Here is a 15,948-nt window from a genome sequence, read left to right as displayed (position 1 = left end):
AGAAAGTAGAAATTTCAACCCATGATGTTCAAAATGCTTTTTAGACAAGTAAAGTATACTTATTCCCTTTCTAAATTCCCTTGCTAAAATCATAGATGGAAATTGTCTTTTTTCTTCCTTTCAGTAAGGCTATTTCATAAATATTCGTGTAGGGATTGAGCTAAAATAGATCTTTGAGATTATTTAATTAGATTCCCTAATTTCACAGGTGAAGAAATTGAAATGGTGAAATGAAGGTGGACTTAGAACTTAATTCTCTAGACACTTTTTTTTTTAAAAAAAAGTTTAATCTGAATTATTTTAAAAAATGTTTCCTACATGTGAAAACAATTTCTAAATTCATTTTTCAAATTTTGAATTCCAAATTCTCTCCCTTTCTCCCCTCACCCCTTCCTGAGAAAGTAAGTCTTTTGTTCTTAAAGATGACCAAAATGACATCACTATGTTGGAGTCAAGAAACAGTGCATATGACTGACTGATCAGACCAATATGAGCTTACAAGGCTCTTCAATTGGTTGGGCACAAATAGTTCACATGAACATTTGGATTAGAGATGTTTCTAAATTTGCACATCTCAAGTTTATTTTGAGGTATTGTAATTCTGCTTCCCTCATAGAACACAGTGCCTTCTTTAATGTGGGAAAGCCATACTGGGTAGTCCTTTGCCAGTGTCTCATATGTCAATCGATTCCAAAGTTCTGAGAGACCTCTAAAGTGTTGTTGTATCACTTTTTCTGACCACTGTGTGAGTATCTGCCTTGTGTGAGTTCTCCATAAAAATAGTCTTTGAGGCAAATGGACAGTTGGCATTTGAACAACATGAACAAACCTATCAGAGTTGTACTCTCTGCAGTAGAGTTTGACTACAGAAAAAAATGGAACTTTAATAAAATAAAGGTCATATAAAATAAAAGCAAAGGTCATAACTAGGTAGGAACTCTGAAATATATGCCCAAGAGTCAAGAGAAAATCAGAAAAAAATATCCTCTATGTATCTGATTGGATAAAAATTACTCTGTGCCCCACTTAACCAAATGCAAATTATCCATTGATTATGAGAAAAAAAGCTGAATTTCACATAAACAAATTTTCCACAGTAAGATAAGGGGAATCTTTTGTGAGTTTTAGATGTCTACTTGTGTCATACCTCCTTGAAGTATGTTCAGTTAATATTCTAATCAAGCACATGGAAGCCCAACGTAGACGTGCTTTCCTTCATCCAGGATGAAGGGGTCCTTATCTCCTTTCAATTCAGAGCAAACACAGATATTCTCTGATTGCTTCTTGTAAGTGATGATAACTCAAGGATTCATACTATGTGATGATGAAAAATCTTTTAAGTGACTGCTGATCCAGATCTTTATGAATATATAGAGAGATATGCTTTCTTTTAAGGACTATTCTCTGATCTTCAAATGGGGGGTGGGGAGGAGGTGTGCTTCTCCTACCTGGCTGCAAGCTGAGAGTTCACAGCCTCCTAAGCAAGCCTGTACCTAATATGGGGCCATCACCCATTTGTATCTTTTGTTCCTTTGATATAAGAACTTATGAAATATTCAGTGGCAACTGGGGTCTTCCCCTTGCCAGGTACAGGAACAGCTGGGTAGTGGCTCCCCAAGAAGTTACTATGGCAAGAGAAGCAGAAGCAGGCAGTTCAAAAGGGAAAGAGTTGCTCAAAGAGAAAGACCACCAGACAGGAAGAACCAATGGTGACGTACAAAATGGCTAACTAGCAGCACTTACAAAGACACCGTTTGAAAATGTCTCAATGAGGCTTGACTATATTAGCTTTTCAACTAATCATTCTGTGATTTGTCATTGCTTAACATTCCCTGTTCTGTGTGGAAATACCTGCATTTCCTGTATTATTGATTTGTGCTTATTTTTTTGATACCTTTTAACTTTATCCCAAACTGTTGGCTCAAGTTAGGTAGAACCCCCTTAGACTAGAGTCAAAAAACAGAATTGTTTCTCAGCAATCTGAGTTATGGATGGAATTGAAGTATTGGGGGTAGAGGAGATTCCCTGACAGGGAACCCCTGATAAATGAACCCAGGATAAACATTATAGACATGTAAAGGATTGGATTTGAAGAAGGTTGCCAACCCCTTTGGCCTCAGTGAAGTAGTATCTGGCTAATCACTGTGATAATCTTGAAATATGGTTTTGTTGTTATTCAGTTGTTTAAGTCATGTCCAACTTTTCACGACCTCATTTGGGGTTTTCTTGGCAAAGATACTAGAGTGGCATACATTTACTTCTACAGTGCATTTTACAGATGAGGAACTGAGGCAAACAGGATTAAATGACTTGCCTAGCAAATAAGATAGCCAGCAAATGTCTCAGACCAGGTCTGAACTCAGGAAGATGAGTTTTCTTGACTCTAGACCCAGCACTCTTTTAGTTACAGCACCTAGCTGCTTTCCTTATATTTCTCACAGAAATATGCAAATATAACATAATCTCAGGGCTTCTTTTTAAATTAAACACAAGCTTAAATTAGACTAGAATTTGTTTTCTCAAGAAAAGTCAAATGGGGGGTTTCCTGTTGGTAAAATGAATAACTCAGGAGAGTTCTCTGTGACTGAAATAATTGTCAGAATAAATCAATACCTATCTTGCCTTTAACTTCTACCTTTATATTTTATTAAAATCTTGTTAATAATTATTCTCTTTCCTTTTTTTAAACCCAATAAAGAGTTCCTCTGTACACCTAGACAAAAGCACAGACTGACAATTTCTAACACTTTTTGTTGGCCCAATGTAAAATATCATGAGCTTTCCAGACTTTTAAAGAGTTGATGATGACTCACTTAATATACTTACTACACCTAAAATTTACGATTAAGTAAAAGGAAGCACTTTTTTTCTCTTTTTAAATCAAATAAGATAATAGATGTAGAGAAATTCTGTGAGTTGAAGGAAAAAGGGGGTGAAATAGAACAAAATAGTTATAACATAAATAACCTATAATCCATAAAGAATTTAGTTCTCTTAACTCAAAAGTTGAAAAACAACTTAAATGCTTGACAAATCCATTTCTTAATACAGCATTTACTGGGTTCTTAATTTTAAATTAACGTGTTCATCCCAAAGCTAATTATATTAATATCCTATTCTATTCCTAGACATATTCAATATGTTATTCAGTGTGTTAAAATGAAAATCACAGGGGATCTTAATGAACCTAGTAGGCATTTATTAAGTAATAAACAGAAGGAAAGCAGCAAAAGAAAAAAAAAAGCAAGATGACTCATTGATATAAAATTGAAATTAGAATGCTAATCCTAACTCTACATATGTACTCTAATCCTAACTCTGTAACCTGCTAGCATTAAATCTTTTGGTAGTCATTTTGGATTGGAGCCACAGATTTTATGGAATGTTAATATCTATCTTGGAGAGGATAAGTCTATGGTCAGTCCAGCACTCTGCACCACACATTGCCTTTATTACTCTCTCACCCTGTATTCTCTTCTCCTTAGAATCACATAATCTATTAAATGCCAACATTTGTTGCAAGGGTGCATCCATAAAGTTTTATTGTGTTTAGGTAAATGGAAGACAGTACTGATGATGAGAAAGTCATGAGATGCCCAAGTCTTCAGTAGTAAATGATCATTGCTCTTGCTGTTTCCCACTCCATTCCTCCGAAGGATTCCCTGTCATGTGTGGTAGTCTGAGCCTACTCTAGCATTAAAGTCACCCAGAATTATAAGCCTGTCCTCTTTTGGCACACTGATGATAAGGGTCTCCAGGTCTTCATAAAATTTTACTTTGACCTAATCAGCATTTATCATGGTGGGAGTATATGCACTGATGATGATGGCTTTTCCTGCAAGTAGCAACCACATTGTCCTGTCATTCACTTTTTAGTACACAAACAAGCTTGTTGACTGGATTACCTTTGATTGTAAAACCTACAGAAGCTTCATGGTGCTCCCCTTCTCTGTGGCCACTCCAGAAAAGCATGCATCCATTTCTACCATCATTTGCCAGCCTCATTTCATTCAGGTCTGTTATTTGGATGTAATATATGCTGAATTCTCTTACAACAAGAACTGTTTCTCTTTCAGGTCTACTGGATTTTGTGTTGTCTATAAGTGGGTACACATTCCAAGTACTGAAAATGAGTGGAATCCTCTTTGGAGAAGTTTTTGTACAATTTTTTTTTGTGACTCGACCACAGGGTGGAATCTCTGTCTGCAGCAGTAATCAGACCAGGGCTGGGTAAATAGGCAATTTTTAGGGTACCTTTTCTAGCTCCTTCCTCACACCAGGAGGTAATCAGTATCTTTAAAAGTCTGCTCAGACACCCATGAGGCTGCAGAATCCCACTGCTGCTTCCAATGAGAAGATCACCTTATGGCCTGGGCTGCCTCTGTGCACGGTTGTGATTACAGTTTCCTGTATATCCGCAACTGATGCTTTGTCATTTGCCTGTCATCACAGGACTTTGAGATAGGTAAATATGGTAAAATGGTATGGGTGACATCTTTTGATTTGTGCTTGAATTGGATTTAAGTGAGGCAGAGTTGCACAAAGTCATCAACCTCACTCTCTCTTTCAGAATCATCACAGTCCAGTGTCAGGATAGAATCAAGACAACTGGTGATGGCCCCAGATGCAGTGGATGACCTTGGTGTCTTTGATGTCTAACCAAACTCTAAGCATTCCACATTGCTTGCTTCAGCTATCTTCATGACCACTAGAACAAATTGTTCTCACCCATCCATTCCACTGGGGAAGTCTTCACATGCTTAGGGAAGTCACCCTCTTAACTCACTAATGGGTTTGAAACTCCTCAATTAACTTCAACATGATTTAGCTCATCCACCAAAACAATTTATGGGGGGTGGGAAGGGAGGGCACCTGTAGAAAGCAACCCTAAAAAGGGCTCAGTAGACGTCACACCAGAAGTACTAGGTCTTCCTTGAACACACCTATTTTACTATTTTTAAGCTGAAGCTTTCAATTAACACTCCATAGATTAAGCACCATGGCAGTGAACTGTGGTCATATTAGAAGGACTTATGTAATGATGCAGTTAATAAAGCCAAAGTTAAGTTTTATGTTTGCTTTCAGAGTCATTTCCTTTTGATCTGACACAAACTGAAGTGTTTAAGTCAAGGGTATTGCCAACTTTTCATTGTCTGAGGAATTTTCTTATCAAATCACATGCACTAGTTTGTAACTTCCTGTCACAGTGTATACACCCTAATTTGTTGCCTGATTGTCTTTATTTTATTTGTGATCATCTATGACAAAGGTCAGATATTTATTTTCTGCTTCCTGTTTTAGTTACAATCAACTAAAAACATAAAATTGAACAAATAGAATCTTAAAACTAAAATCTTAAAATTAAAAAATTATATAGTACTAGAAATATTCATATAAATTTAAATAGAGGAGGCAATCAGCCACACTCATTTGTTGTTCTAATAAGTTCTAACGCTGTTCTAAACCCCTGAATGCAGATTGGACTACTGGGAAGGTAGCTTATTTATAACTGTAACCTGCACATTATTACTACTATGTCTTTGAGAAGAAGTCGAATGAATCAAGAAGACATCCACCACTATAAAAAAATTATTGGAGATTACAGGAAAGTGTAATTACAACCCTGCACAGAGACAGCCCAGGCCATAAGGTAATCTTCTCATTGGATTATTATATTCTGGCACAGAATATAATATACATTTTTGAACATGATAACTGAGTGGATTTGTTACATTGCCATGTTTACATGTTATAAAGACTTTTTCCTTCTTTGTTTTTTGTTTTGAGTTATAGTTATAACAAAAAAAGCCAATGAAAGCTTTTTTAAAAAATGTACAGCAGAGAACAAGAATTTCAAAACAAGCACATAGAAGCAGGACAGGTTTATACTGCCAAGTCTTGAAATAAATCAATTTTGCTCCCCAAATCCAGACGAGAGGGAGATTATAATGTCATAACAGTTTCAAGAAGAGACTCAAAGAATAAAAGATTTTCCACAAGGACTAAATTAATACCTAGAAGAAAAGAAGCAAGCAAGAAAAAAAAGAAAGAAAGAAAAGCTCTAGAGGAAGGAATTGGAAGGAGAACAGTTTTAGAGAAGAAACTAGTAAACCTCATCCAAGTAAAGACTCCTTGAAAATTAGAATAAATCAAACAAAAATCAATTATTCCAAGAGAGAGCAAGAAATATTAGAACAAAATTAAAATCATGAAAGAAAAAAGAAAACGAAAGACATCAGATATGAAAAACAACTGACCTGAAAAGCAGGTCACTGGACTCCCTGAAAATTATTATTTTCAAAAACATAGCTTGAGTCTGAGAAAGGAATTTATAATTTTTGTATCAACTGATAGGATATATCTAACGAATATACTAATAATTAAGTTTTCTCAAGAGCTGCCTCTCTGGCTAGGGAGTAAGAGCTCACAATGCAGCTTAAACTAATTAATCAAAACTCTGACAATGCTCTCAGTCACTTAAGTGAAGTGAATCAAAGACTGTAGAATCTGTTCCAATCACAGAACTCTGGTTCTATACTCTAGGGGAGGTGGTGACAACCCCCAAAGACTTGACTCCAGAAGTGTTGTATTGTGGGACTTGTGGGTTTCTCATGGGAAGTCACCAAACAATTGTTTGTAATCCCTCTTTCCAGTCCTTCCCTACTCATGATTTTTACTCGTGTTTTTACTTCAGCTAAGAGAACATACCTCACTCTGAAACTGATAAATTAAACTATTTGATTACTGGCACTCTCATCTCCAGGTCTCCTTTATGTGGTTCTAAGCATTCTCGTATTAGATACTGGCTCAGTAAAAATTCTGTTAAAAATCGTATTTCAACATCCTTACAAATGAAAAGTGCTAGAATCTATTAGAATTAAAGAGTTAAGATAGAAAGAATTCATCAATCATTTCCTGAAAGAAATTCCAAGGAGAAAAGTCCCAGGAATGTCATAAATAAAATACAGAGATTCCACATCAAGGAAAAAATATTATAAGCAGTCAGAAAGGAGTTTAGGTACCAAAGAACCACAATCAAAATCATATAAGACCAGTAGTTTGTACTGTAAACAAAAGACCTGGGAATACAATATTCCCCAAGCAAATGATATGGACTTTTAACCCAAAATAATTCACTTTGCAAAGACTTAAGACTATAGGAAAAAAATGGAACTTTAATAAAATAAAGGTCATATAAAATAAAAGCAAAGGTCATAACTAGGTAGGAACTCTGAAATATATGCTCAAGAGTCAAGAGAAAATCAGAAAAGTAAATTTATTGGCTAGAAGTAAACCAATAGGTTAGAAGGAGCTATAAATGTATTGGTTAGAAGGACCTGTATGATGATGTATATATTCTAATAAAGGGAAAAGAAATATCCTGCTTCAGAAACTTACTGACCTTAAAGAAGATTGAAAGAGTTAAATAAGTAAAAAAAGAGGACCCAGGGCATGCACTGATTTTAAGGGGGGAAGAAACTGTAGTGTAAAATGGAGTGAAACTTGCTACTCTTCATAATTATAAAAAACATGGAGGTGGGAGTGGGGAAGTGAGCATTAGATGAACCTCAGGCTTGTCTTGACTGGCAAAAGAAGTTTGAACATACGCATTAAGGTAAGTTAAGAGGGAGGATAAGAGTGGAGAGGGAATAGTTATAAGCACAACAAACTGCCTGATTCTGAAGGAGGGGATTAAAAGCAAAAAGAAAAAAAAAGAACTGGAAACTAAGAGGGTGCCTATCATTTGGGAAATGACTGGACAAACTTTCCAGTGATGTAATAGAATATTACTTCATCAGAAGAAAAATGATGAGATAATGTTGGAGAATCCTAGATAATATGAACCGATGCAGAATGAAGTGGCAGAACCAGAACAATTTACTCAAGGGCAATGTTGTAAAGAAAAACAGCTTTGAAAGGCATAAGAACTCTAATTAAAGCCATGACCAAATATGCCTCCAGAGAACCTATGGTGAATTGTGTTCATCTCCTACAAAAGATATGGGCTCAAGGGACAGAATATAATATACATTTTTTAACATGGTAACTGAATGGATTTGTTGCATTGCCATGTTTACATGTTATAAAGACTTTTTCCTTCTTTGTTTTTTGTTTTGAGTTATAGTTGTAACAAAAAAAAGCCAATGAAACCTTTTTTTAAAAAATGTACAGCAGAGGGGGGAGGAGCCAAGATGGCGGAGTAGAAAGATACACATATGCTAGCTCCAAGCCCACAGCCCATAAAATACCTGTAAAGAAGAACTCCCAACAAATTCGGGAGCAGCAGAAGCCACAGAACAACGGAGCAGAGGAGATTTTTGTTCCAGAGAGACCTGAAAAACTGACACAAAAGGTCCCTCACGCCCCAGACCCAGAGCAGAGTCCAGCCCTGCCTTTGCCGCAAGGGACCAAGAGGAGCAGATCCAAGCAGGCTTCAGGGATCGAATCTCCAGCAGCCATGCAGGTCCCTCCACCCACAGGCCCCAAAGGTCAGTGAGAGAGTCTCTTTGGCTGGCCTAGAGGGGAGCGGGGTGTCCCCATAACTCAGGTCCCCTAGGGAGGCAGCAGCTGAGGCGGGAGCAGACCAGGGCTCCCCAAGCAGGCAGGAGCCTGGATCCATTGTTGAAGGTCTCTGCATAAACCCCCTGAGGAAACTGAGCCCGTGAGGTGGCCCTGCCCCCACCTGAGCACCTGAACTTAATCTCACACTGAATAGTAGCCCCGCCCCCGCCGAAGCCCTGAGGCTGGGAAGCAGCATTTGAATCTCAGACCCCAAGTGCTGGCTGGGCAGATCTGGAGGCAAGGTGGGGGTGGAAAGAAAACTCAGAAGTCAAGTCACTGGCTGGGAAAATGCCCAGAAAAGGGAAAAAAAATAAGACCATAGAAGGCTACTTTCTTGGTGAACAGGTATTTCCTCCCTTCCTTTCTGATGAAGAAGAACAATGCTTACCATCAGGGAAAGACATAAAAGTCAAGGCTTCTGTATCCCAAACATCCAAAATAAATATTCAATGGGCTCAGGCCATGGAAGAGCTCAAAAAGGATTTTGAAAATCAAGTTAGAGAGGTGGAGGAAAAACTGGGAAGAGAAATGAGAGAGATGCAAGAAAAGCAAAAGGTCAACACCTTGCTAAAGGAGACCCAAAAAATGCTGAAGAAAATAACACCTTGAAAAATAGGCTCTAAGGGAGTGCACAAACTGGAATGCTGTGCCTGACTCGATTGACCCCATCTAGACATGAAAGTAGCTGCCCTCCCTTCACCCTGGCCCCTGTGAGAAGGGTGATTAGGGAATACTGTAGGAGCTGGGGCTCCCATTATCAGCAACTCCTTCTTGAAAAGACTATACTAGAATGAAGTAAAATTATTAACCTCTCTGAAGCTGTCTTCCTGTCCTTCCCATATGATGAGGTCAAGAGTGAACCTATTAGAGACTGGAGTCCAAAAACTCAAGTGCCTCCTATGTGCTATCTGTGACACACGCACCTGTTATAGCTACAGGAAAAGTAACTGATTACACAATATTAACCTAGTTAGTGTCTTAGATTAATTTTACTTCACTTTCTTACATTTGCATGATTATATCACCTAGTTTATCCTAAGATATTGCTAAGTAATTCCACTAAACAACAATATGGAATGCTTTAATGCTACAAGAATTATTATATACAGATATTTCTTTTCTTTTCTTTTTTTAGACCAGACCTATGATTTCACTGGGAGATTTCCAAGGCTAAGAATTCCTTGTACTGATATGCAGATAAAAACCACTCTAACTTCTAGGTGAGTTGGGTAGGGACAGTGGTGACTTGTTATTGGCTATACAGCTAATGTGTATCAAAAGAAGGACTTGAACTCAGATATTCCCAACACAAAGGCTTACTTTCTATCCACTGTAGCCTCTTATTCAATTGCTTTGGCTTAATGTACTAGAAAAGTTCTACAAAATAATCACCTTTATCAATTTATATTTCAAAGACCTATATTTTTGCTGGAGTGAATTCTCCATTCATTAACACAGATCTCAATCCACTGACAGAAACAAATATGACAGATTGGCATAACAGATGCTCAATAAATATTGGGTACCATTGATGAAGCTGCATTTTTAAAATCTTGTAAAACTGACTTGCAATTTTTATTGTGATTTTTTTTAAAAGTGTAATACTGTTTATTTTACTTCAAAAGACAATTCAGCATTCTAAACATTAAAAAAAAAAAGCGAAAGTTTTCAAATTGTGTTTAAGAACAGACTTTTTGTGTTTTTTTTCCCTTGCATCACTGCCCTGGCTTTCTGTTTGACAAGGCAAAACTCTACAGTTTCAATTTAAAACTACTGCACTTCAACTAAAAAGAAAACTGAAAATCCAGACACTTTTCTCATGCCAGCTGACCCCCACCCCACCGTATGACACCTACAAATGGGAGCTGGGTGCTATTTCATTGTATATACAGAAAGACAACTTTTAAGCTAAATGGACACCCACTACTGTGTATCTTCTATCTACCTTCACAGTATAGGCTTTGGGTTGCAGCCTCCTAGGAAAGGCAAACGAGCCTCATGCCTCCTCCAAGCCTCTACCCCAAAAAACTGTCTAGACATGTGGGGTTTTTTGTTGTTTTTACAAACTATAGATATGTACAGTTTATAAACCAGAATTTTCTAGCCAATAACCATATAGTTAAACACCACCTTACAAATTGAAAAAAAATGCCTAAAAACATTTGTAAATGCTTTGGTTTTACACCAACAACAAAAGTGCACAGAGTAAGGAGAACACGAGACCGCCTTTTCATTTTTAAAAATTATTGGAATTATGTACAACTTTGATACAGTTTCTGGGTGCTCCAAGATACCCATGGCCACTCCGTGTAAACCAGTTACAATGTCTATCTAGAAGTACTTTTGAGAAGTTATGCGATCAGAAGCCAAGTAAGCTTTATGAGGTCAATTGACACCATTGTAAAGGAGAGGTGTTTCATTTAAAGGTGTTTCTCCTACTCTATGGTATTCACATGGAGACAGAATATGGTACAGTTTCATTCATCATCTTCTTCATCCTCCTCCTCCTCCTTGTCTTCCTCCTCTACCTTTCTCCAGGTGGCTTTAGCCACCCCCGTTACCCCATAGAACTTCCCTTTTGACTTATAATCTGCAACATCCTTCTTGTATTTCTCCTTCAGTTTGGCTGCCTTATTATTATAAGGTTGCTTCTTGTTGTCACTCAGATTGTTCCACATTTCGCCAAGCTTCTTTGCCACATCCCCAATGGATATGTCAGGGTTTGTAGACTTAATGTTGGGATGAAATTCTGAACAGAACAGGAAGAAGCCAGATGGTGGTCATTTAGGTGCATTAGGATCCTTCTTCTTTCTGCCACCTTTTGCTGTTCCACAGTCTTTCATTTCTCTATCATATCGTACCTTGTCAGCTTTTGCCATCTCATCAAACTTGGATGTCTCTTTCCCTGACATAGTCTTCCACCTCTCAGAATACTTTTTAGAAAACTCTGCAAAGTTAACAGGAACCTCTGGGTTCTTTTTCTTATGCTCTTCCCAGAAAGTTTGCACAAAGAAGGCATAAGCAGACATCTTGCCCTTTGGTTTCTTTGGGTCACCTTTAGCCATGGTGAACTCTGTATTGTTCACTAGTCTGGGCAGCCATTCTGATTGCACTTTGACCATTATTGTGCAAGTATATGTAAGAATTTTCCATAAAATCCCTTTCATGCTTTTACTAGAATATTAGGGGGCTTCATATTAAAGGGCTGGGCTGGCAGAAAAGAAAATGGCCTTGCCCAGTAGGTTTAGCATTATTTTTGTGTTTGTTTCTCACCCACACAGCTACCTGGGTGAACAGGTTCAAAACCTATTGAGCCTTATTGAAAAGGTATTAATTAGTCTAGTAATTGAGCAAATACTCACTGCCTAATTTATAGTCTAGTCTAGCCTTCAAAGATTAAAAGTTAGAGTGAGGTCTTCCATAGTGAAATAGTCTCATTATTCAAAGGCAGAATTCAAAAAAGAAAAAGACTAAGCCTAAAGGTATTAGCTAGTTAGAAGGGTCCAGAATCACAGAATTTAAGAGCCAGAAGGGATCCCAGTGGCCATATAGTTTAACCCTGTTCTTTGTTCTAAAAAGGTTAGTGCCAGAGGATAAAATTCTATTATTGGGAAGATGGTAGAGGACTCAGGGTAAGAGAGACAGAAGACAGGGAGACAGAAGGGTCTAACAAAGCCTAGAGAGAAAAGAGTATCAATGTGTCAAATGCAGCATATAAAAAAGAATGAGGACTGAGAAAGTATCATCAGATATGGTAATTAAGAGATGATTTGTAAATCTGGAGACAGTGGTTTCATAGACTTATGATACTGCAAACTATACTGCAATAAGGAGAGGAAGAGAGGCCAACAAATGTACAGTCTTTTCTAAGAGTATGGATGAGAAGGGGAGAAGAGAGAGCTTGAGGGGGGGAGGGGCTAGTTCAGGGCTGTTTTTATTTTTTAAAGGAGACTTGGATATGTCAGAAGATAATAAGGGATGGAATCAGTAGAGAGGTCAAAAATTAGAAGGGGGATGATTGAAGTCACAATCTGGTGGAGAGATAGTCAAGAATGATGTTAAGAGTATATATGGAGGGGTTGGCTTGGCAACGAGAAGGTCCATATTATTGTCAGGAACTAAGGGAATGTAGGAGAAAGGAGAGAATTATGTCAAAGGTTTTTGAGACGAAGAAATGGAATGAAGAAACTCATGGCAAATGGCTTTAATTTTCCCATTAAAATAAATGACAAGGTCCTTACCTGAGGGTTGGTAGAGTGGAGGTAGGGAAAGCTTGAGGAGAAAAGAGGTTTACATCGTTTGTGGGACTCAATAAGGGAAGAATAACACCTTGTTGTAGGCTGGAGGACTGACTGAAGATGGATGTACCCATAATAGGCCATTAATAAATATTTGCGTTGGAAAGAGCATTGCATTTGGAACCAGAGGTCCTGAGTTGGACTCATGGTTCTGCTATTTTGCTACCTGTATAACTGCTCCAGGACTCAGTTTCTTCATCTGTAAAATAAGTAAGTTGGACTAGATGGCCTCAAAGGTCCATTCCAGTTCTGAATCCTATTTTGCAGAAGAGAAAGCCAAGGTCCAAAGAGGAAACATGATTTGCCCAGTATTATGCAACAAGTTAGTTGCAGAGCCAGGTCTAAGAAGCCAATTCTCCCAATAATGTATTTCTTACCGCACTACTCTGCCTTCTGCTCTTTTGGCATATATTTAAAAATCTATTTCTGGACGGGGAATGGCACAGTATATGAGATCAAATATAGACCAATCATGGTGAAAAATGGCATTCTATGTCCATAGGAATCAGTAGTTCTGTAGAAACAGCAGGGAGAATGGACACTGAAACCTGTTGCTTGAGCATCAGGGAATACACCTTAAGAGAAGACTTGGTTTACTTTATGTGCCTGCAACTGTTGTAAGCAAAAGCTAGATTAATTTATGAACACAAACAAATTAATTAGGGTTTCTGAATCCCTTCATATCTGAAATCTTTTAGAAATGTCTGTGATCACATCAGATGATGTAGCTAGTGTTTTCTCAATGTTAAAGTATGATATGTATATATTAATAATAACTATTAGAATATTTAAAACAATAACACCTAGCATTTATACAATGCTTTAAGACTGGCAATGCATCTTACAAATATTATTTCACTTTATCCTCATAACCTCTCAAGGTAAATACTATTATTATTCCTGTTTTAAAGATGAGGAAACACAGGCAAACAGAAGTGAAGTGACTTGCCCAGGGTCAAACAGCTAATAAGTATTGGGCCAAATTTGAACTCAGATCTTCCTGACTCCAAGTCCAGTGTTCCATCCACCGAGCCACCTAGATACTCTAATAGATAATATTAAAAGACTGGTAAGATTTTTTTAAAAAGCCACCTGTGACTGATTCTGAATAGGGATGGGTCATTCTTTGCTTCATTTTTTTTGCTTTTCTTCAAAGGAGAAACAAACATCCACCTGGCAGGGTTTGTGGTAAAAAGGACTGTCATAGAGATGTGCTTGAGCCTCCTCATACCAGATTATGAAAGCGAATTCTTAAATTTTCATCATGAGTATTTATTTATACCTCAGAAATTGGCAAATGCTATAAATCAGGACTGAATTTGTTTTGTTGATTCTCTAGCCTTAAGGAAATAATGGAGAAAATATTAATAATGCAACTTAAACTTAACTTAACAGTGTATCATGCATTCTTCTGGGGCAAGGGGACTGGTTGTTAAATACTTAACAGCACATCCCAGGAGGGAAGTATTATTTATTTGGAATATTGATGTATGTATATCTGAAAGGTTTAATTTTTATCCATTTCATTTCCAACATAAAAATTATATTTATTATAATTGAATTCTTACTTCAATTTAGCCAAAAAAGCATTAAATTTTTTCCACTGGAGGAATATGCTTGCATATAAGTATCTCCCAAGCTGTGAAAGGCTTCATGTTTTCGTATTACATACATATCATTAATTATATATCAGTATTAATGTTCTAGGAATTTGCTAACATATTTGACAACCATCTACTACTAGGCTGTCCCGGAGTCAGGAAGATCAGAATTCAAATCTGGACTCAGATACTTACTAACCCTGTGACTTTGGGTAAGTCACTTAATTTCTGCTTGCCTCAGTTTCCTCATCTGTAAAATGGGGACAATTATAACATCTACCTCAGAAGGTTATTATTAGGATCAAATGAGATAATAATTATAAAGCACTTAGCACAGTGACTGGCACATAGCATTATATAAATGTTAGCTGCTATTATTACTATTATTACCAATATACATTTAAATGAGTGCCATTTTGATGAGGTACAGGCTCTAGGAACCCCACTGAACACTCCTTGAATTTTCCCATTTGATCTGACCTTCACCTGAGGTCATAAGGCCTCCATTATCACCATGCTCAGATCACTTGTTACCCTTAACCAAGCCTAGCCTGCTATGGTCTGTTACCTCCAGGTAGTCTTTGGCTGCTTCCTACCCTTAATTCCGTTCCCTTGGTTCCTGGCATTTGACCTCTCCTCACCACAGCTACTGGCCTCTCCCATCAACACCCTTCCTAAATCCTTCCTCTAGTGACCTCAGTCTACTGGTCACTCCCATCAAGATCCTCCCTAGACTCCTGCTCTGGTCACCCCAGACTACTTGGCCACCCTTAGATCTCACCCTCAGTCGTTCTGTATATAAGATCCATCTTGTTTCCTTGAAGGTGCTCAGATTCATTCTGGCCTACTTGTAGCATCACAGATGCTCAGATTCTTAAGAGTATAGCCAATGCTGAGATTTCTGGCCAATATGGTGGATTTTTAATTAATAGTATGTTTTCTTTTGGCTGAAAGAAGGCTTGCCTCAAATTCATTCACGCAGGTCCTGCATATCACTATTTCAGGGTGCCAGCACCCCTAAATTTCAACAACTTCATAGTTTAAAGATTTAGAGATAGGGATAGATCTATGGACCACTGGTATAAGGAGCTCACTGGTGAGGAAACTCTCTCCACCAATGCAGGTCAGCACTTCCCTGCAACTTATAGTCTTAGAAAGTTCCCCAGAGCAGAGAGAAGTTAAATAACTTGCCTAGGGTGAAACAGCTAGTATTTGTCAGAGGTGTGACTTGAAACCAGATCTTCCTGGCTTTGATGACAGCTCTAGAAACTTTTATAAGAAAGCACAAAAGGTTGAATAAGATCCCAAGTTACAGCATGAATAACAAGTTCAAATAAAAAGTCAAAATGGTTGATCTCAAAAAATTAAATCTATAACAAAGAATTACTAAGTATTTCCAGGATAAAAACAAAACATGTTATCCATCAGGACGGAATGCATTAAGTAACCTAAATAGCACAAAGGTGAACAATATATAGCAAGGAACT

At 37.6% G+C, this 15,948-nt stretch overlaps 1 protein-coding gene and 1 pseudogene across 3 annotated transcripts in view; both read right to left on the bottom strand.

The window, feature by feature from the left end:
- Positions 1-15,948, bottom strand: part of TMTC1 (transmembrane O-mannosyltransferase targeting cadherins 1) — a 304,321-nt gene that overhangs the window by 90,407 nt on the left and 197,966 nt on the right. The window lies entirely within an intron of this gene.
- Positions 6-15,945, bottom strand: LOC140533952 (high mobility group protein B3 pseudogene; annotated as a pseudogene).

Source organism: Notamacropus eugenii, chromosome 3 (assembly GCF_028372415.1).
Source record: "Notamacropus eugenii isolate mMacEug1 chromosome 3, mMacEug1.pri_v2, whole genome shotgun sequence".
Lineage (NCBI taxonomy): Eukaryota > Metazoa > Chordata > Mammalia > Diprotodontia > Macropodidae > Notamacropus > Notamacropus eugenii.
Note: the sequence above shows the minus strand (reverse complement) of the source record. Positions and strands in the feature narration are given on the sequence as shown.